Source organism: Lepidochelys kempii, chromosome 9 (assembly GCF_965140265.1).
Source record: "Lepidochelys kempii isolate rLepKem1 chromosome 9, rLepKem1.hap2, whole genome shotgun sequence".
NCBI lineage: Eukaryota > Metazoa > Chordata > Testudines > Cheloniidae > Lepidochelys > Lepidochelys kempii.
In genome coordinates, this window is record NC_133264.1 from 97,462,762 (window position 1) to 97,484,850 (window position 22,089).

At 42.7% G+C, this 22,089-nt stretch overlaps 1 pseudogene; it reads right to left on the reverse strand.

Moving 5' to 3' along the window:
- Positions 1 to 21,799, reverse strand: part of LOC140916831 (transmembrane 9 superfamily member 2-like) — a 40,797-nt pseudogene extending 18,998 nt beyond the window's left edge.
- Between the last annotated feature and the right edge of the window lie 290 nt (positions 21,800 to 22,089).

Here is a 22,089-nt window from a genome sequence, read left to right on the forward strand (position 1 = left end):
TGAGATATAATTCATGGTCACCTGGTTGAAATAGAGTGCTTTTCTTCAGGGGACACTCAGAGGAGCCCATTCCTGCTGGGCTGTTTGCCTGTGGCTAAACAGAAATGTTCCCCGCTGTTAGCCACAGGGAGGGGGGAAGGTTGAGGGGGTAGCCACACGGTGGGGGGAGGCAAAATGCGACCTTGTAATGAAAGCACATGTGCTATGTATGTAATGTTAACAGCAAGGTTTACCCTGAAAGAGTGTAGCCACTGTTTTATAAAATGTGTCTTTTTAAATACCGCTGTCCCTTTTTTTTTCTCCTCCACCAGCTGCATGTGTTTCAATGATCACAGGATCTTCTCCTTCCCAGAGGCTAGTGAAGCTTAGAAAGAAAAAAAAATGCACTCGCGATGAAATGTTCTCCGAGCTCATGCTGTCCTCCCACACTGACAGAGCACAGACGAATGCGTGGAGGCAAATAATGTCAGAGTGCAGGAAAGCACAAAATGACCGGGAGGAGATGTAGCGGGCTGAAGAGAGTAAGTGGCGGGCTGAAGACAGGGCTGAAGCTCAAATGTGGCGGCAGCGTGATGAGAGGAGGCAGGATTCAATGCTGAGGCTGCTGGAGGACCAAACCAGTATGCTCCAGTGTATGGTTGAGCTGCAGCAAAGGCAGCTGGAGCACAGACTGCCACTGCAGCCCCTCTGTAACCAACCGCCCTCCTCCCCAAGTTCCATAGCCTCCACACCCAGATGCCCAAGAACGCGGTGGGCGGGCCTCCGGCCAACCAGCCACTCCACCACAGAGGATTGCCCAAAAAAAAAGAAGGCTGTCATTCAATAAATTTTAAAGTTGTAAACTTTTAAAGTGCGGTGCTTAAAGTGCTGTGTGGCATTTTCCTTCCCTCCTCTACCACCCCTCCTGGCCTACCTTGTTAGTCATCCCCCTATTTGTGTGATGAATGAATAAAGAATGCATGAATGTGAAGCAACAATGACTTTATTGCCTCTGCAAGCAGTGATTGAAGGGAGGAGGGGCGGGTGGTTAGCTTACAGGGAAGTAGAGTGAACCAAGGGGCGGGGGGTTTCATCAAGGAGAAACAAACAGAACTTTCACACCGTAGCCTGGCCAGTCATGAAACTGGTTTTCAAAGCTTCTCTTATGCGTACCGCGCCCTCCTGTGCTCTTCTAACCGCCCTGGTGTCTGGCTGCACGTAACCAGCAGCCAGGCGATTTGCCTTAACCTCCCACCCCGCCATAAACGTCTCCCCCTTACTCTCACAGATATTGTGGAGCACACAGCTAGCAGTAATAACAGTGGGAATATTGGTTTCGCTGAGGTCTAAGCGAGTCAGTAAACTGCGCCAGCGCGCCTTTAAACATCCAAATGCACATTCTACCACCATTCTGCACTTGCTCAGCCTGTAGTTGAACAGCTCCTGACTACTGTCCAGGCTGCCTGTGTATGGCTTCATGAGCCATGGCATTAAGGGGTAGGCTGGGTCCCCAAGGATAACTATAGGCATTTCAACATCCCCAACAGTTATTTTCTGGTCTGGGAATAAAGTCCCTTCCTGCAGCTTTTGAAACAGACCAGAGTTCCTGAAGATGCGAGCGTCATGTACCTTTCCCGGCCATCCCACGTTGATGTTGGTGAAACGTCCCTTGTGATCCACCAGAGCTTGCAGCACTATTGAAAAGTACCCCTTGCGGTTTATGTACTCGCCGGCTTGGTGCTCTGGTGCCAAGATAGGGATATGGGTTCCGTCTATAGCCCCACCACAGTTAGGGAATCCCATTGCAGCAAAGCCATCCACTATGACCTGCACATTTCCCAGGGTCACTACCCTTGATATCAGCAGATCTTTGATTGCGTGGGCTACTTGCATCACAGCAGCCCCCGCAGTAGATTTGCCCACTCCAAATTGATTCCCAACTGACCGGTAGCTGTCTGGCGTTGCAAGCTTCCACAGGGCTATCGCCACTCGCTTCTCAACTGTGAGGGCTGCTCTCATCTTGGTATTCATGCGCCTCAGGGCAGGGGAAAGCAAGTCACAAAGTTCCATGAAAGTGCCCTTACGCATGCGAAAGTTTCGCAGCCACTGGGAATCGTCCCAGACCTGCAACACTATGCGGTCCCACCAGTCTGTGCTTGTTTCCCGATCCCAGAATCGGCGTTCCACAGCATGAACCTGCCCCATTAGCACCATGATGCATACATTGGCAGCGCCCATGCTTTCAGAGAAATCTGTGTCTATGTCCTGATCACTCACGTGACCGCGCTGACTTCGCCTCCTCGCCCGGTATCGCTTTGCCAGGTTCTGGTGCTGCATATACTGCTGGATAATGCATGTGGTGTTTAATGTGCTCCTAATTGCCAAAGTGAGCTGAGCGGGCTCCATGCTTGCTTTGGTATGGCGTCCGCACAGAAAAAAGGCGCGGAACGATTGTCTGCCGTTGCTCTGACGGAGGGAGGGGCGATTGACGACATGGCTTACAGGGTTGGCTTCAGGGAGCTAAAATCAACAAAGGGGGTGTTTACATCAAGGAGTATTTGAGGCAGGACTTCACGGAGGGTTCCAATAAGAAATGGTGCACCTAAGTTATCGTTCTTATTGGAACAAGAAGGTTAGCCTGGCCTCTGATTGATACATGGCTAGATTTACCTCGCTGCACCTTCTCTGTGAGTGACTGCAGTGTGACCTAGAGGAATGAGTCCCCTAGACAGGGGAGGAGGCAAATGAGTACAAAACAAATCTGGTCTATTTCTTGTTTTGATCCACTCCATCTATCTTTTACATCTTTGGCTGGCAGCAGATGGTGCAGAAGGACTGCATGCCATCCACATCTCATGGCTGCTCGGCAGAAGATGGTACAGTACGACTGCTAGCCATCCTCATCTCTTGCCTGCCTGGCAGAAGATGGTACAGTACGACTGCTAGCAATCCATATCGCCTGCCTGCTCACCATAAGACAGTTCAATAGGACTGACTGCAGGACTAAAGAGAATGACCTGGTCAAGTCACTCCAAATTTAGTCCCTGCGCCCATGTCTGCCCAGGCGCTCCCAGCCGACGTGGCCAGGAGCACCTCAGACACGACGAGGACGACTACCAGTCGTACTGCACCGTCTGCTGCCAGAAGGCAAGGGGTTGCTGCTACTGTGTAGCAAAGCCGTACCGCGTCTGCCAGCACCCAGGAGACATACGGTGACGGTTACCTAAGCGGGCTCCATGCTTGCCGTGGTATGGCGTCTGCACAGGTAACTCAGGAAAAAAGGCGCGAAATGATTGTCTGCCCTTGCTTTCACGGAGGGAGGGAGGGAACGGGGGCCTGATGATATGTACCCAGAACCACCCGCGACAATATTTTAGCCCCATCAGGCATTGGGATCTCAACACAGAATTCCAATGGGCAGCGGAGACTGCGGGAACTGTGGGATAGCTATCCACAGTGCAACACTCCGGAAGTCGACTCTAGCCTCGGTACTGTGGAAGCACTCCGCCGAGTTAATGCACTTAATGCACGTAGAGCATTTTCTGTGGGGACACACACACTCGAATATATAAAACCGATTTCTAAAAAAACGACTTCTATAAATTCGACCTTATTCCGTAGTGTAGACATACCCTAAGTTATGCTATGGCCAGTGTATCTGAAACCTCAGCTCATGATTTACAGGGAATATTCACTAATGGGACTTCATTCTTTTACTGTTATTTTAAATACATATAGTTGAGAATTTGCAAGTGTCAAATTTTTTGCGAAAGTGTTAGTGAAATCAGATCCAAAGCTTTCTTTAAACCACAATAATTATTTTGTTGGCGATCACTAGAAAATTTTTAAAATAGCCCTTTTCAGTAGGGACAAAATTACTGAAACCATACACTACAAAATACCTCATCCATGGTCAATTTGAAAACAACATCTCTCCCCCTTTAAAAGCCTCCAAAATTGAGCACTGACATGTTATGCCCAACAGTTGCCTTAAGTCAAGCTGTTTATAACATTAAAAAGTATACCTCTGCCAGACCAGCTGGAGTGTTGTTTCCTGTTTTGTGGCTCCTCTACCATTCCAGTACCATTCCAGTGTGTAAAATGAGAGCTTGCACTGCTAGCTGCAGTTGCAGTGACAAGGCAGAAATTGCCTTTTTTTAAAATTGAACTTGTATATTTTATAAAACATAGGGCAATAACATAACCAGGCCAAAGGTACATACAATCGATATACAGAATCCTGACAATACACCCACATAGTCTACAGTGTCCAGCATTTTGCAGAGGTGGCCCTGCATAGGCATCCTTGCAAACTTCACTCTGACATACCCCAGCTAGCTGTGCATTGTGCTGTCATGATATAGGCATCAAAATAATATGTTCATTTACCTCTGCACATAGATGGAAATAACACAGCAAGACTGTAGCCTCAGAACACATAATAAGAAGAATTATAAATACTAAGAACAGGAAACCAAACATGTTGTATATTTGATAGGACCTAAACATACACAAAAGAAATCTGTGTCAAATTAGTTTTCACTCTTTTTGTTATATACCCAAGAACTAAGCTCATCTGAAAACAGAACAGTCTTTGTCTGCATTGTTGACATACTCCTCCAAATCTTCAGCCTGTACCTGCTATACCTCTACCTTCATGTGTAAATACGCTGCTTACACAATTTCATTGTTAAGTCAGGGGAGGGACAACTCAAAGCTGTAGCATAGTTTTGTAAAACAATTAGACCCTGACTACCTAGGCCAGGGAAATCATTCGTTTCCCCTCACCTTTCTGTCAAGGACTGCTCTCACTAGAAAAGTACTATTATGATTTCAAATCTCAGGGCCTTCTGAGCCCTACTGCTCCATTGGCTCTCTCTTGTGCCTCTCTCCAGCTTGACATCTGCCTCCTTCACATTGCTGCAATTAGTCTTCCACCTGTCTATTTCACCATGCTACACCTTCTAACAGTTGCTCCTCCACTCCCAGAGTTCTATCCCTAGACAAATCAATCTTACTCCAGTCCAAGGGTCATCGAAACACTTGACCATGCAAAAATGCACCCTTTCCTCCCAAGTGTATAAATATTATCTTGTTTATGAGATGAGGGAGGAAGAATTAACTCATATGTAATAACTAGAAGACTGCAACTACTACAGTTTAAGAGATCTGAGAAAAAGGGGATACTGGCAATCTCCTAATGTCTCCCTCCTGAATTTTTGCTCATTCTGCCTGTAATGGTGTTTCGTATTTTTAACTATATAACTAGACAGGCCAATATCAAGGTGTGTGTTTGAAAGTTGCCTACATTTTTCAAGAGTGTCTTATCTTGCCACAATCAAGACCCCGGTTGAGGACTACTGGTGAAAGGTGAATAAATGCCCCACAGTATATTTTACTCTCTCTATATTTAAACCTTGCTATCTTATTCCTGTAGATATCAGGATATGGAGTGTACATCGGACCACAATAATCTAGCATATTAGGTATTTTTCATTTGACAATCAAATGCTAAGTTTAACGTTTGGGTTATGTCTGTACTATGAATAGCTACACTGGTCAAATACTTTTATGCAAAACTAAAACAAACTGCATTTTAACAATGTTCCTGAATTTTGTTGCAACCCTGTGAAATCCAAGGTCTTGGCCTGATTCAGAAACACAGTTGAAAACAGTTTTGTCCTCCTGATCGTGCAAGACCACCACAGTGCTGTAACTGTGTCAAGGGTCTATCAAATTTTAATAGAGTCCTGCAACACATTAAGGCCCATTATACCATGAAAAACTAATGTATACGGCCAATTATGATAACGCTCTCATATTAGTGCTTCTCTTTTGATCTTCCTGGTTCCAGGCAAAATGCAAAATAAATGTAGTGTCTTAAAGTTCTCAATAAAGGCAAGAAGCTTTATTTTTAATTGTATATATTATATGCTTAGATTCTGAAGAATTCTGAAAAGTCTTCAGCAAGACCATCAATCCTAGGAGTTTGTGGAGTTTTCTGACTCCACTGTTTGGGAATGTCCATTTTTTGGTTTGTTATACCAAGCTTGAGCTGACAGCCCAGCCTGCCTATCAAGTAAAGATACAATCCTCACCAAATACTGTTTAGAATGGAAAAAAGCTGAATAAAAATACAACCAAATGGCAAGATGCCACCCATGATGATACCAGGCAACGGCTTTGTGAAAAACGACTGCTCCGGGATCTGACAAGGAATCTGGTTTGTACGAACTGGATGTTCAATTGGCTTTGAGAGAAATTAATACAATTAAAAAAAGACAAATACCTTGTTACTATGTTATTTACAGTTAAGATATGAAAGTGTTAAAGGAATCAAAGACACTTAAGATGATTTTTTCCTAATATCAACTCCTAGGAACTTGACATTTTTAACTCTCCCATTATATTCATCCATAAACTGTGCCACAAGCCACTGAGCTAAATCACATCTTTAAAGATTACAGACTAGTGCACAAACCAACAAACAGTGATTTTTAGACACTCCATTTCAGTGGTGACCTAGCAAATTTCAACATGCAGGAGGGAGAGGTCTTTATTTAGTTTTTCATGGAATCACTGATTTTCTTCTAGATGTGTTAACAATTCAGAGGACTGTAGCTCACAAACTACGTAGGCAAGAGGAATGTCAATAAGTTTGTGTTCTTAAAAGAGAGACTCCAAATGGCCAGAAAAATATTTTGAAAATCATTTTGTATTCTTGTCTACCGTACAAAAATCAGAAGTTGAAGAACAGTTCATTTCAGAATGAACAGCCATATGCATCTTAGCCAAATTTTGGTGTTTTGATGTTGACAGCTAACACACTAACTCCGCATGAATAAATACTTGATGTTAGGACAGAAAAGTATTATACTGAGTGGCAGATAAGACACACTTAAACAATGCACTCAAAAACTGCCTTTTCTTTCAATCCAAAATATGCACCAATAAAGGTTAATGGGACAGAAATTCCAAACCACATTGCCAGGATAGCAACAGTGTGCCAAGGCGGATGGCAGCTGATGATCCCTTCACCCACAGAATAAGATTCATAATGAAGAAATCAGCAAAGACAATTCTGGGGAAAAAATAAAACCAGAATTTTCTCACTAGCAGCATAAAATCAGAAGAGAATTAAATATTTTAGGTGGTTCATAAAACTAAAGGTTTATGAATATTCACTTGTAGTCTATTTCATTCTCTATTTATGCAATATTGTTTCCCCACTAATTCATAAAAAGTGGTAATTATTATAAGGCCCTTGTAACAGCTAATTGTCTCTAATCTTTAGAGGTCTTTTAGCAAACACTCTCTTGACTGTACTGTACATTTCCAGCCCTTCCTTTCCCATCACAGCTCATTGTCTATTAATGTTTTTAAATAGCTCTTTTCTAATGACCATGTTCCTTCTACCAAATTCATTCAGTGCTGGCAAAACCCCACTGTTCAAGATACTATAAACCATATCAGAGTGAATGCGGTAGGAGGGCTACCATGGGCTAGTCTTAGGAAGAGTTTATTGTTACAAGCTAATCTCTCTTCAGCCATGGAACACAATACATAAAAAACAAACACCCCCCTCCCAAAAAAAAACCAACCCATCATATCTTTGTACTATTTTAAGAAATTCACAGTTTCAGAAGCAGCTATGTTAGTGAAGCATTATTTCTTCAGTTTAATCAGTGGGATACCTTCCATTTTAAGTCCTCTTCTCGACAGTCTTCTTGCACTTTTAGTGTAGAAGTGTGTCACAAAGCAAACAACTTCCCCACCGCATTATATTCTCCTAAACCCTCTCTTCAAAAGAAAAAAAAAAGAAAAAAAAAGTACACCGCGAACAAAAAGTTTTTAAAAAGACTTCCAAACTTTTATTTTGGAATTAACAAAATCTAAGTCATGCTCTCCTGCACCCTCTCCACCTGCTTTCTGAAAATCCTTACAACAAATGAGACTGAAACCCAGTTTTAATTATTTGAGAGAAGTGATTAAGATTTCAAACATGTTCCATCCTATAGTAAAGCAATAAAATACATTGCTAGGGAACATCATCTGGGAACCTGCAAGGATTCCCACCACCCAGGGTACAAGAGAAGCATCAATCTCAGGAAGGGTCACTGCCAAATGAACCACTCACTGGGACTCATTATGAAAGAATTCTTGAAGCAGAATTTACACTAGTCTCAGAGGAAGCTACACATTCGACTGTATTGAACAACCTTATGCAAAACGAAAGCAGTGGGCAAGCCATTGTACAAATGGCTCCCAGATACTTCTGAAAGTAACATCCTAAAAATGTGTAATCAAATGCAGTTAAACCATACCCTGCATGGTCTATTTTAGATCTTGTCCATGTCAGTAATCCAATCTCTGCTTCTCCCCTTCCCAGGATTCAAAAAAGAACTAGATAAATTCATGGAAGACAGGTCCATCAATGGCTATTAGCCAGGATGGGCAGAAATGGTGTTCCTAGCCTCTGTTTGCCAGAAGCTGGGAATGAGCGACAGGCAATGTATCACTTGATGATTATCTGTTCTGTTCATTCCTGCTGGGGCACCTGGCAATTGGCCACTGTTGGAAGACAGGATACTGGGCTAAATGGACCTTTTGTCTGAACTAGTATGGCTGTTCTTATGTTATAGTCTTATTTTAGACATAAAAATAATTTTGTTTAAAATACCAATGTCCCTATTACATAGTTTCACCAGAAGAACATTCCAATATGTTCAACATACAAAGACAAGATAAAGTATTTTAGCACATTAGTAAGGAACTAAACTTACAATCTAAGATCTAACCCTATTTCCCCTATACTAAGGGTGAATAGTGTAACAGACTTCAATGGGGGTAGGATCTAGCCCTGATTTATAAAGGTGCTCTAGACAGAAGAGCCTTTCCAAAAAGCCACCATAATAAGCCACGCATTCACAATGAAATATAGTCCCTGCTAATGTTAACACGAGTATCTAGAAAATAATCAATGCTGTAGTCTAAGAGCAGTTGTATCGCGTCAGAATTAATTACACCAGCCACAATACAATTCTAAGTCAATGGCTCACAAACTTTTCCATGCCGTGTCTTCATGTTACCAACCACCCCCCACACACCCCCAAAACAAAAAACAAAACAAATCACACTTTTCAGGCCCCACCTCCATAGTGTTTGGATCCTCCTCCCTCCTACTTAAGGGAGGGTGGTCGTGACCCCCAGGTTGAGAAGCCATGTTCTACAACATTATGCAATTTGCAAACTCTCCAAATACAGGAGATTTACAAGCTTTTCTTCCCACTCTAAAATGTTCTGTGTAGAAAGTAAAATAAAGTAGGGAAGCAATAAAGGCAATGGCACAGCCCTTGAAAGAGTTCTGTGCTAAGAAATCAGTATTTTTCTTTATTTGTGGTAACTGAGTTATATACAAGAATACAGGAAAGAACAATTGCATAAGAGTAAGGAACAAAAAGTACTAACCCAGGGCACAACAGAGCTGTCAGCAAAACATTTGTCTTCTACTTTTCACCTCAAAATGCTGAGGAATAAGTAAAAATCATTACTAGAGTTTCAAATGTAACACCTCTTACAAATATTTTGCAGTATGACAGCAAGGAGCAGATCTGATATCCGAGACATCAGCTCCAACTTGAATTACATATAATGCCTGGCAATGCTGAATTTAACATGCTGTATCATGCGAAATAAACAATGGTACTTACTCTTATACATTCTAGCAGATACATAACCAGCAGGAGTTCCCAGCAAGACCCACAGTACAACTCCACAGATCATCAAAGCTCCTTGGTTGGCAGGAGAAAGAAAGCCAAGGCAAGCTAGAATGAAAGATGTGAAAAGAAAGAATAAGCCATTTGTTGACACATTTTATTAGCATATTGTAGAATGTAAGCCACAGCACACAGGTTTATCAAGTTCACTGGCAGACAGCATAGGCATACATCTGCACACATACTGACTAGACACAAGTGCACACCACTGTGGGCATAACTCTGAACCAAATGCTTGTGTACTTTCATCTCATACTCAAAAGGCTAAGATTCCTGTGGCTAAACAGCTTCAAGAGAGGCACATGGTTGAAGTCTCTGCTCCTCCAACTAAACTATGGCATGAGATTTCAGCTTGGAAACCAGCTTTTAAAAGCTTAAAGAATGATGCTTCTGTAAGAGTACATTTACTGCATAGGCAACCATAATAGTTTAATACATGCCATAAGAGTTGTCCAAGAAAAGTAGGCCCAGAGTAGTAAAAAGCAATGATTTAAGTTTTGAAAAGGTAGTTATAAGAAGCATGAAGATGACAGGACTGGATCTTCAAGTAACTGATTTAGAAACTTCAAACTCCAAACAAAGCCTAACCCAACTACCACGATGGACAATGCTTATCATCATGGCCCATCTTAAAAATAAGGTCCCTATATTTAAAAAGACGGGGGTCTAAGTTCTTGAACAAACTATAAGGGCAACTCCAGAGTTGAAAGGGAGTTACTCAATTGTAGTCTCTGCAATCTCCAGCTAGAAGCTTCTTTTTGAAGAAAAACATCTTTGTTATTGACTACTTATATGGTACTAGTGGTATGTGAAATTGTTGTAGCTGGAAAGAGACTCCAAGAGCTGTCATGGATTTGGAAGGACCGATTTATGAAGGCACAAAAAGTAAGTTATTATACTTACATTTAAACACATTAGGAACAGAGAAAAGGATGCTGAACTAGAACTCTGAAAAGTAATGCTCTGTGTGAAATGTTAAGTTAGCTAGGAATAAAGTGAGTTGTGGGGGATATATTTACATATTTTGATAATATACCAAAGAAAAGCAGTGGTCTGTATCAGAGTGAGAAGCAGTTAAATGGAATGGTAAGACAAAGTTGCCATTTTCACTGTTTAAAATAACTAAGTTTCTAAAGTCTGAGGCAGCAAAACCTTAAAAAGGGGATTGTACTGGGACCACTTTACTTCTTTATCATAGAATCATAGAATATCAGAGTTGGAAGGGACCTCTGGAGGTCATCTAGTCCAACCCCCTGCCCAGAGCAGGACCAATCCCCAACTAAATCATCCCAGCCAGGGCTTTGTCAAGCCTAACCTTAAAAACTTCTAAGGAAGGGGATTCCACCACGTCCCTATGTAACACATTCCAGTGTTTCACCACCCTCCTAGTGAAAAAGTTTTTCCTAATATCCAACCTAAATCTCCCCCACTGCAACTTGAGATCATTACTCCTTGTCCTGTCATCTGCTATCACTGAGAATAGTCTAGATCCATGCTCTTTGGATCCACCTTTCAATTAGTTAAAAGCAGCTATCAAATCCCCCCTCATTCTTCTCTTCCGTAGACTAAACAATCCCATTTCCCTCAGCCTCTCCTCATAAGTCATGTGTTCCAGACCCCTAATCATTTTTGTTGCCCTTCACTGGACTCTCTTCAATTTCTCCACATCCTTCTTGTAGTGTGGGGCCCAAAACTGGACACAGTACTCCAGATGAGGCCTCACCAATGTCGAATAGAGGGGAACGATCACGTCCCTCGATCTGCTGGCAATGCCCCTACTTATACACCCCAAAATGCCATTGGTCTTCTTGGCAACAAGGGCACACTGTTGACTCATATCCAGCTTCTCGTCCACTGTCACCCCTAGGTCCTTCTCTGCAGAACTGCTGCCTAGCCATTCGGTCCCTAGTCTGTAGCGGTGCATTGGATTCTTCCATCCTAAGTGCAGGACTCTGCACTTGTCCTTGTTGAACCTCATCAGATTTCTTTTGGCCCAATCCTCCAATTTGTCTAGGTCCCTCTGTTTCCTATCCCTACCCTCTAGCGTATCTACCACTCCTCCCAGTTTAGTGTCATCTGCAAACTTGCTGAGGGTGCAATCCACACCATCCTCCAGATCATTAACGAAGATATTGAACAAAACCGGCCCCAGGACCGACTCTTGGGGCACTCCGCTAGATACCGGCTGCCAACTAGACATGGAGCCATTGATCAATACTCGTTGAGCCCAACAATCTAGCCAACTTTCTACCCACCTTGTAGTGGATCCATCCAGCAAACCTGCTGAGGGTGCAATCCACACCATCCTTCAGATCATTAACGAAGATATTGAACAAAACCGGCCCCAGAACTGACCCTTGGGGCACTCCGCTAGATACCGGCAGCCAACTAGACATGGAGCCATTGATCACTACTCGTTGAGCCCAACAATCTAGCCAACTTTCTACCCACCTTGTAGTGCATCCATCCAGCCCACACTTCTTTAACTTGCTGACAAGAATACTGTGAGAGACCGTGTCAAAAGCTTTGCTAAAGTCAAGGCTCTAGAGCATGTGAATTATCCCTAATAGAGAGATGCTGCAATAATGATCAAAACACTACTATTTTCGATAGTGTTATTGCAGACATCTGGGTCATTACTATAGGCAAGTGTATTTTTCTTTTCTTAAATAAAGGACTTTGCTACCAGTAAAAAGGATAGACAGCTATGCCAGAAATCATTTCCTGTTTCTTACAATTTCACTAATAGATTGTAAGTAAGTAATTTTCATAAACCTAATGCTACTTACATAGAATAATAAATGTCATAATGAAAAGTTGTGTTCCTTGACCCAAAACGACAGATAATAGCATTCCCTTCCTTGGAGGTCTAAATACATCTCCATGAACCAACTTCCAAACAAATTCCTCTTGGGCATCTTCCTGCATAATAGCAACATCTTTATTAAATATACATAATTCAGCAGTGAATTAATATAAGCAAGAAGTGAAACATGTTTTCAAAGTTTGATTAACTTTCAGTTTGGCTCCAAAGACAGACTAATTGTATTGATTCATCACTCACTGATTTTACAATCCCCTCACGGTTTACTGGAAGAAAAAGGCAAGATTTATCATGAAAATACTTGCCTTTGAGAGTGACAGAGAAACAAACACTGCAATTAACAAAGATCCTCCTAAGACAAATGTAAATGTAAATCAAAACAAAGCATTCCATTTAATTCCACTTGAAATACACCAGTTCATGTTGGTTTAAATATTTATCTCTTTTGCTTGTCTTAAATACCAGTGTACCTGGTATTTAAGTTGTACTTAAATATATAATATTTTTGTAATATATAATATAATATATATAATATAATATGTAATATATAACAGAGGTTGCAAAAGTGATCTATATGGTCATATTTTGATCAGAGAACATCACAGTAGCTCTTATCATGGCCCGGCTCTGCGTGGCCAGGAGGCGGAGCCTTGGGGGAAGTGGAGCAGGGGCAGAGCCTAGTGGTAAGAGATGGGGGGGGCCTCAGGGGAAAAGGGGTTGCAGCAAGTCCACCAACAAGGGTGATAGGGTGTTCCTGAGTAAAGGAGGAGGGAGAAGTTGGAAGGTAGGAGACCTTGTGTTTTGGAGAAGACTGAATAAATGTGACCCCACAAAGGGAACTCTTGTTTTAAATATTTCAGGCTGAGAGTAAGTCATTGCAAGGACCTTAGAGGGAAGGGCAGAGTGCCTGCAGGGCCACCTCAAGGCCCCAAGGAGCACTCTGGGGTGGCACCCATGCGCAGGGACATGGCCAGAGTGTGCTGTGTTCTTGGAAGCCATTAAAATCAGGCGGTCAGCCCATCCCCCAGGCTGCTCTAAATTCTACTGAGGCCAGGACAGAACAGGTCAGCAAATCAAACCTCTGTAACTGGCTCCTTGCCATCTCTGCTCTCTACAGCATGGCAGGAAGGGGTAAGGTGCAGCAGAGAAGCCATCTGGGCCTGTCAACAATCAGATGACTGGAAGGCTGGTCCTGTGGACTGGGCAATGCTCTGCAACTCAAGACAGGTGGGTTTAATTCCCTCCATGGGCAAACCATTTGGGCTGTCTCTGGTGGATAATATCCCGGCCCTGCCTTACAGTGATGGCAGGAGGATAAATACATTCAAGGTGCTCAGATAGTCTAAGGTCAGGGTTCCACAGAGCAATGCCCCTGACATTTGTTTTTAAAAGGCCTCTGACCACAGCCTCCTGTGACAGGTGGCTTCTGAGATCCCCGTGATTACAGTACCTTATTTGTGACAGAAATGCCAGATTTCAGGGGTGACAGCAAGGGGTAGGAGTGGATTTCCGAGAAGAGATTTGGAATGTCATGGAGTCTAAAATCATGCCTCACCAATCTATTAGAATTCTTTGAGGGGCTCAAAAATCATGTGGACAAGGGAGATGAAGTGAGCTGTAGCTCACGAAAGCTTATGCTCAAATAAATTGGTTAGTCTCTAAGGTGCCACAAGTCCTCCTTTTCTTTTTGCAGATACAGACTAACACGGCTGCTCCTCTGTAAGTTGTACATAGTGACATCTGCTGGAAATGCCTGAACTGGCAGCAATGATCTGCTCTTGCTCAGAGAACAGATGTCTGAAAGGCGTAACACATTTTGTAAATTACTGAAAAAAGCTGAGGTTACAATTCCAATTGAGCCTTAAAATTTAAACACAAATGTTAATGGACAGCAAGCTCATGCAAGCAGTAAAATCAGAGACTCTAAGGAGGCTTGGATGGCTCAAGAGAAAAGTAATACATTATCGAGCATTGTACCTCAAGGTTACGGGTTCAAGTCAACTTCACCTGGGTGGAAAACGAAAGCTGTTATATGACAGCTGTATGATTGTCTTCACCAAATGAACTAGTGCTCTCAGTTCAATTCCTAGTAGACAGGAGTCTTATATCACAAAAACAAACCCTAATTACCATATTTTTAGGATAGGCTGAACAGAGGCAACAAGTTTTGAAACAACAGGGAAACTGAACCTAGGATGTGAGGATAGGAGGTTACTTTTCAGATAGGGGTAAAGGCACATTCACAAGTATGATTGGCTACTGCCCTGTGCTGTATTAGGTGAATTAAGGACTGATAGTCTTTGAAAACAATCTCCCTCTTTATCAAGTAGGTAATTCAGTGCTTGCAAGAGCCTGAGCAGAGTTATAATGAAGGCATTTTCAAATCAGATAAGACAGAAACTCAGCTGGAAAGGACAAAAAATACGCTCACTTTAAGGCTCTTCTACCACCAAAGTTCAGATTGCACTGTTATTCATAAAACTAATATTCGTAAAACCGTTAAAATAGTGCAAATGTTTATACTAGACAAATATAACTGCCAGAAAGAACCTGGATCCAAACAATTTAGGGGACTGGTTACAAAAAAATTAATATGCCTACCTCAAATCAATTCCAGTTTGTTCATGAATTCACCAGGAATCTCCATAAGGGGACCTCCACAATTTAAACTGTTTTTATCCGTATGTTTGTAGCTAGCAAGACAGAAATTTTAAAGATTCATACCTGTTGACTGGGTAGAGAACTTCACAATTATTTAAAAGTAATTAAGACTCTCGTGAAAAATGTAGCCATCTACTTTTTCGCACCAGCTATACAACTTCTTTATTGAGAACAGGCTTTTGTTGCCCACAATCAAAATGGACATGGTCTCTCTGCACATGTGAAGAATTTGGTTTTGAGGTTTTAGAAAGTTTGAGCAAACGTAGTTCAGCCATTTTGGATTATGAGAATAATAGGAAAATAGATCTCCTGTTACTCAACATTCTTGCTGCAGCCAAAACTGATGTGAAGAGAAAGTTGAAACACATCAGAGAAATTGCCTGCACTGAAGAGAACACTCAATCGCTATTAATGAGTCAGTTTTATCATCAGTGAACATGAGAATGGCCATAAAGGGTCAGGCCACTGGTCCATCTAGCCCACTATCCTGTCTTCCAAAGTGGTCAATGCCAGAGGCTTCAAAGGGAATGAACGGAACAGGGAAATCATCAAGTGATCCCCTATCATCCAGTCCCAGAATCTGGCAGTCAGAGGCCTAGGGACACCCAAAGGATGGAGTTGCATCCCTGACCATCTTGGATAGTAGCCAATAATGGACTTATCCTCCAGGAACTTATCTAAATTATTTTTTGGACCCAGTTATAATTTTGGGCTTCAGAACATCCTATGGCAATGAGTTCCACAGGTTGACAGTGTGTTATATGAAGAAGTACTTCCTTTTGTTTTAAACCTACTGCCTATTAATTTAATTGGATGACCCCTGGTTCTTGTGTTCCGCGAAGGGGTAAATAACACTTCCTTATTCACTTTCTCCACACCATTCATGATTTTATAGACTTCTATCAATTCCCCCCTTAGCTGTCTCTTGTCCAAGCTGAACAGTCCCAGTCTTTTTAATCTCTCCTCACATGGAGGCTGTTCCATATCCTTAATCATCCGATGAAGTGAGCTGTAGCTCACGAAAGCTCATGCTCAAATAAATTGGCTAGTCTCTAAGGTGCCACAAGTACTGCTTTTCTTTTTGCGAATACAGACTAACACGGCTGTTACTCTGAAACCATTCTCTATATCTTTTCCCTTTCCAATGTATCTTTTTTGAGATGGGTGTGACCAGAACTGCACATATTATTCAAGGTGCAGGCATACCTCACATTTATATATGGGCATTATGATAATTACGGTCTTATTATTAATCCCTTTCTTCATGGTTCCTAATATTGTTAGCTTTTTTGACTGCCACTCCACATGGAGCAGAAATTTTCAGAGAACTATCCACAACTCCAAGATCTTTTCTCGAGTGGTAGCAATTAATTTAGACTCCATCATTTTATATGTATAGTTGGGATTATGTTTTCCAGTGTGAATTACTTTATATTTATCAACATTGAATTTCATGTGCCATTTTGTTGTCCAGTCACCCAATTTTGTGAGATTCCTTTGTACCTTTTTGAAGTCTGCTTTGGACTTAACTATCTTGAGTAGTTTAGTATCATCTGCAAACTTTGGCACATCACAGTTTATCCCTTTTTTCAGATCATTTATAAATGTGTTGAACAGCACTGGTCCCAGTTCAGATCCATGCAGGACACCACAATTTACCTCACTCCATTCTGAAAACTGACCATTTATTCCTACCCTTTGTTTCCTGTCTTTTTACCAGTTACTGGTCCATAAGACGATCTTCCCTCTCATACCATGACTGCTTACTTTGCTTAAGAGTCTTTGATGCGGGACTTCGTCAAAGGCTTTCTGAAAATCCAAGTGCATGATATCCACTCTATCCCTTTTGTCCGCATGTTTGTTGATCTCCTCCACGAATTCTAATATATTAGTGAGGCATGATTTCTCTTTACAAAAGCTGAGTTAAGACACTTTTCAAATGGTGCCCCGTGCATATGGAGTATACTTCACACAAGGTTGTTTGCTAAGCATGTGTCATGCAACCAAAGAAAGCCCATCCTGTGTGCTGGAAAGCATATTGCAAGTTCAATGGACTTGGGTAGCCCTGCTATGACATATCTTAGAAACTTTGCAGCAGGGAGAGGCACAAAGTAGAGCTCTTAAGGTTTTCATGAGAAGGACTCTCTCCTACAAATCTACCAAGGTAGGTTCTTGGGAACCCCTGAACACTGTGCTGTTTAGCTAACTAGCTCCATAATACAGAAAATACACTCACTATTACATATTTACAAGGAAGCCAAGCTGCAAAGCTTTAGAACACAGCTTCTTTATAAAGACTTAGGCTATCCCATATACAAAATACATCAAGAGAAAAAATGATAAAATTAAGGTTGTACTGTCAAGGCAAGGAATTACTGGATTAAGGAGTAAAACCACAGCAAGCCAACAACCCCTTAGGACTTTAGGGTTTTCAGAGAAAAACACAGGCTGGGTTTTCCGCAAAAAGTGAAGTCAGGAAGATGTAAATCTTTGAATACATTGACATAATAGTCAACAGAGCACAGACATTTCTTCAGAAAGACTGAAGTTAGTTTACTTCAACTGTAATTTCTAGTTTTGCTACCCATGGTTGAAGACACTGAAGCATATTAAAACGGCATGTATTAGGAATTACCTTTTTGGATCCAGTCTTGCCATTATCAGTCTTGCTCCAGGTCAGCTTTCATCTTTCCCACTATGGTACAAGATTGTAATGTCAACATGGTTGAAGAGCTACAAAGTGTTCCTCTTGTGAAACTGAGACTGCAAAATATTACATGTTTGAAAAACATTTCCAGTAGAAGAAGAATACTGTAGTCAAAGATCTGAGTACTCCACAATAAAATAATATTTGGGGGTGTTGGGGAACACACAGAAGGGGTGGAGGAATGAGGAGTATTTTGTATATTCTCAAAATAAAGATTACAAGGATAACAAATCCACAGAAGAAAATAAGGATAAAGAATAAACTTTGTATTCCACAAGGTTTACAACAGTCTACATCAGCATTGCAAAGTCATCATAAGAAGCTCCAGTGCAGATACAGAAGTCTACTCACTCTTTGTCTCCATATAACCAGTGGTGAGCTGGAGCCGGTTCGCACCAGTTCGCGCGAACTGGTTGTTAAATTTTGAAGCCAATTTAGAACCGGTTGTTAAAGGGGTGGGCAAACTCCGTCCTGTCTGGCCTGCCTGAGCTCTCGGCTGGGGAGGTTCCCCTGAGAATCCCTTTTTAATTTTTACTCACCCGGTGACGCTCTGGGGCTTCGGCGGCACTTTGGCAGCGGGCCCTTCAGTGCCACCGAAGACCCAGAGCGACTGAAGAACCTGCCGCCGAAGACGCAGAGCGAGTGAAGGAACCGGTTCTTCAGCTTTTGGCAGCTCATCACTGCATATAACGCACACTAACTGTTGCTCTTTGTCCTCCCTCTAGTGGCTAGAGCAGAGGTCCCCAAACTATGGGGTGTGTCCCCTTATGGGGGCATGGAGGAACCTTTGGAGGGGCACGTGGGGGCCTGGGCCTATTCACACAGGGGGCAGGGAAGGAGCACCACCCAGCCCCTCTCCCCCGACCCCAACTCTGATCCAGTCCTGCCCACAGTCGCGTCCCCAGCTCCCAGCCCATGCCTGGCCTCGTTTGAGTTCCACTTCCTGCCCCGCCCCTGCCCCCAGCCTCAGCCCCATTCCCAGCCTGGGGCAGAGGCTGGGGGTGGGGCCAGGAGCAGAGAAGCACACGGCCCCAGGCTCGGATGCTGGTCCACACTGCGGCCCGGCTTCGCTCCCATCCGCAGCCTCAGACCCTGGCCACAGCTCCTACCCAAGCCCTGCTCCTGGTCCCAGACCCATCCCCAGCTGCAGCCCAAGCCTCAGCCCCCTTACTTCTGTCCAGCTCCCCATCCCCACCCCCAGCCACGACTCTACTCCCAACCCCAGCTCTGGGAGGAGTAGGGGGGTGCCGGCAGAGGTAAGGAGGGGCATGACCCTCAAAAGTTTGGGGAACAATGGGCTAGAGCACAGAGATTTGAGTCTGCTATTATCTCTAACACATGTGGTTCTTCAGCTGAATAGTAAGTAAAAATGCCTTCTTCCCCTCATGCTTTGCTGCATAGATTAATCTGTCCTTGGCCTGAAAGCACTCAGATCAGTATTCCTTCAGGATTCCAACAAAATTAACATTAGGGAATTCTAGTGTTGAAATATCCTCTAGGATCCAATGACTCTGGATTTGTTTCCTTCCCCAATGACCAAGATCCTTGTATTATTGGCGCAGTGCTAGTTTTCCAACATTTTGCTACAACTCTCCAGTAACTGTATTTAGTCACTGTTTTGTTTTCTTTGCCATTTTGTGCAGTTTACATGTTCTGGAGGCACTGAAAAATTAATTTGTTGCAGCAAGTGTGGGGATATGCAGTAGCCATGTCAGCATGTTATATTATATTATTTCTCTTTATATAAAGAAAATAAAAGCAGCAAAGCAATAATTGCTTCCAAATTTAGATAGGATGGAATATGTATTTTGGTGTATTTTTAAAAGATGCTGGAACAATGCATAGCATTTTACCACCTTTGCAATTTAAACTTATAGGCATAACTACTGTGTTCTTCCTTGCCCATATGACAGTTACTTCTCTGGCACAATGCCATATAAATATATTTAATCCATTCATTTATACACAGACATTACCAGGCTCTGACATCCACTGCTGCAGAAGCACTGTACAGCAGAGCTAGTGCTTTATCCAAACATGTACACTTTATAAATAGGTTTGTACTGTATACTCTTCTCTCTGGGAAAATCATCTGGTACCTGTGTATCAAAACGCAGAGAAGTTTAAGCTGTGGAGTTTTCAGCTTACTATCTTTGAAACAGCCAATATGCATTTACTAGCCAATTGTTAGATCTATCACTATACAAATGTAATCCATAAAATAGTGGTACTAATACATTCATCTATGAGCCCTGTTATCATAACAGCATTAGTGTGATACAAGTTTACTGTATTCGCCTACACTACTACTGGAGGAATGATGTGCCACTGCGCACGCACAGAATTCATGTTGTCCGCAGATTGCTTTGCTTCCCCACAGAAAAATGATTTCTGAGGGGAATCAAAGGGAAGCCACAAGAGCTGTCACTTGCACCTCCTCAGCAGCCCAGAGCAGCTGGCGGAGATGTAAATCAGCCTGGGGGTGGAAGGACTTTGTATGTGTGCAGGGGAGACATCAATCACCACTGGGGATGGTGGCATGGGGGGAGGCTTGCGTGCGTGCATGTGAGCGAACGAAAGAGACTCTGTGCCTCTGGCTCGCTATTGTGGCATGACCAGCATGCAGGGGCAGGGCTTCGGGATGTTTGGAGGCAGGCATGAGGCAGGCACAACATAATATAGCAGCCTGACTGCTTAATTGTTCCCATTGTTGTTAGTAAATTGTTCCCATTCTTAGTGAATTTCTCGAAAGGCATAAACTTTTAAGGCTCCTTTACACTGCCAGAGTGGTGTAAAGGAGGCATATTGTAAATGACAGTATGGTCTTATAAATCCTTATGATGCTTTTGTGATTAGAACCGGTCTAAACTTTCAGACAAAAAATTTGCTGTCAAAATGTGCTCCATAAACTGTTTACTACTGACCTTTCTGGAGATGGTCAATAGCCAATATAAACTGTGAGTTTGATACCCCAGCCCTCACTTACTCTTCAGTTGCCTATGATGTAATACTGAGCATATGGCTACAAATATTTGTTGACTAATAGCTAGAAATAAAGGATCAAACCTAGCTACATTATTATTAGACAAAGGGGATTCAGGGATTTCTGCCAATGCTCCCCATTCCCGTTCTCCATCCATTGTATGGTAGTTTAAATAAATTCCCAGAATTTTGCAGAATTTTAAAATATTGTGTGCAGAATTTTTGTTTTTTTGGCACAAAATTCCATCAGGAGTACTACACACACTTGCTGCTAACAGTTATTTTCTCCATCAAAGCAGAGTTTGACAAGTCTTTCCACAATTCTGAATAAACTATGTATATTTAATTGCCATTTTTGAGGACTACACATTTGTCAACAGACACATCGGTACTTGTTTCTTGGTGTTTGCTGGAAGGTTTCATTCCTAGTGAGTTCTTGTAATAAGCTGCATGCAGCATGAGCCCCATTAAAGTCAGTGGGGTTCTGCGTGGATGAAGGGATTTGCCTGCATGGAGCAGGATCTGGGCTCAGGGTTTCAAACCACTACTGTTTCTGAGTTATGTACGTGGCAGAGGAGCATATGGCATTAACTTTGTGAGAAGAGAGAATGTTTTTCCACCCTTACAGAACTTGAAAATCTGCACGGATTTTATCCAAACTTTATTAAAAATTCCCCTCGGCCAGAGCCTAAACATGAATTTTTGACCCAAAATGTATTTCAGAAAGTTTAAACCCATGCTATACCAGGAAGTTATGTATGAAGCTATTTTGCCCTTACCCCGACCCGGAGTCCGTTCTCCTTCCCGTGGGCTGACGTCCATAACCTCTTGTTCAGAGTTATAGACAACCTCCATTCCTGAGGCGTCCATAACTCTGAGGTTCCACTGTACCGCGTTAGTGCAGACCAGCCTTCAGAGCGGTGGATTTACTACAGCAACAGAAGAACCCCTTCTGTGGCTCTAGTAAGTGTCTGTACTACACCAAAACGGGGTGTAGATGGGGGCTTTTCGTCACGTCCAGGTGTAACTGCACTGCAGCCGCTCCAGCGCACAGCTCTGGCCCACCAGCTGTGCTGCCATCCTTTCCTACAGCGCCAGAAGGGGTTTTCCCATCCCTGTAGGGCAGTGGTTCTCAAACTGGTGGTCGGGAGGCCTCAGGG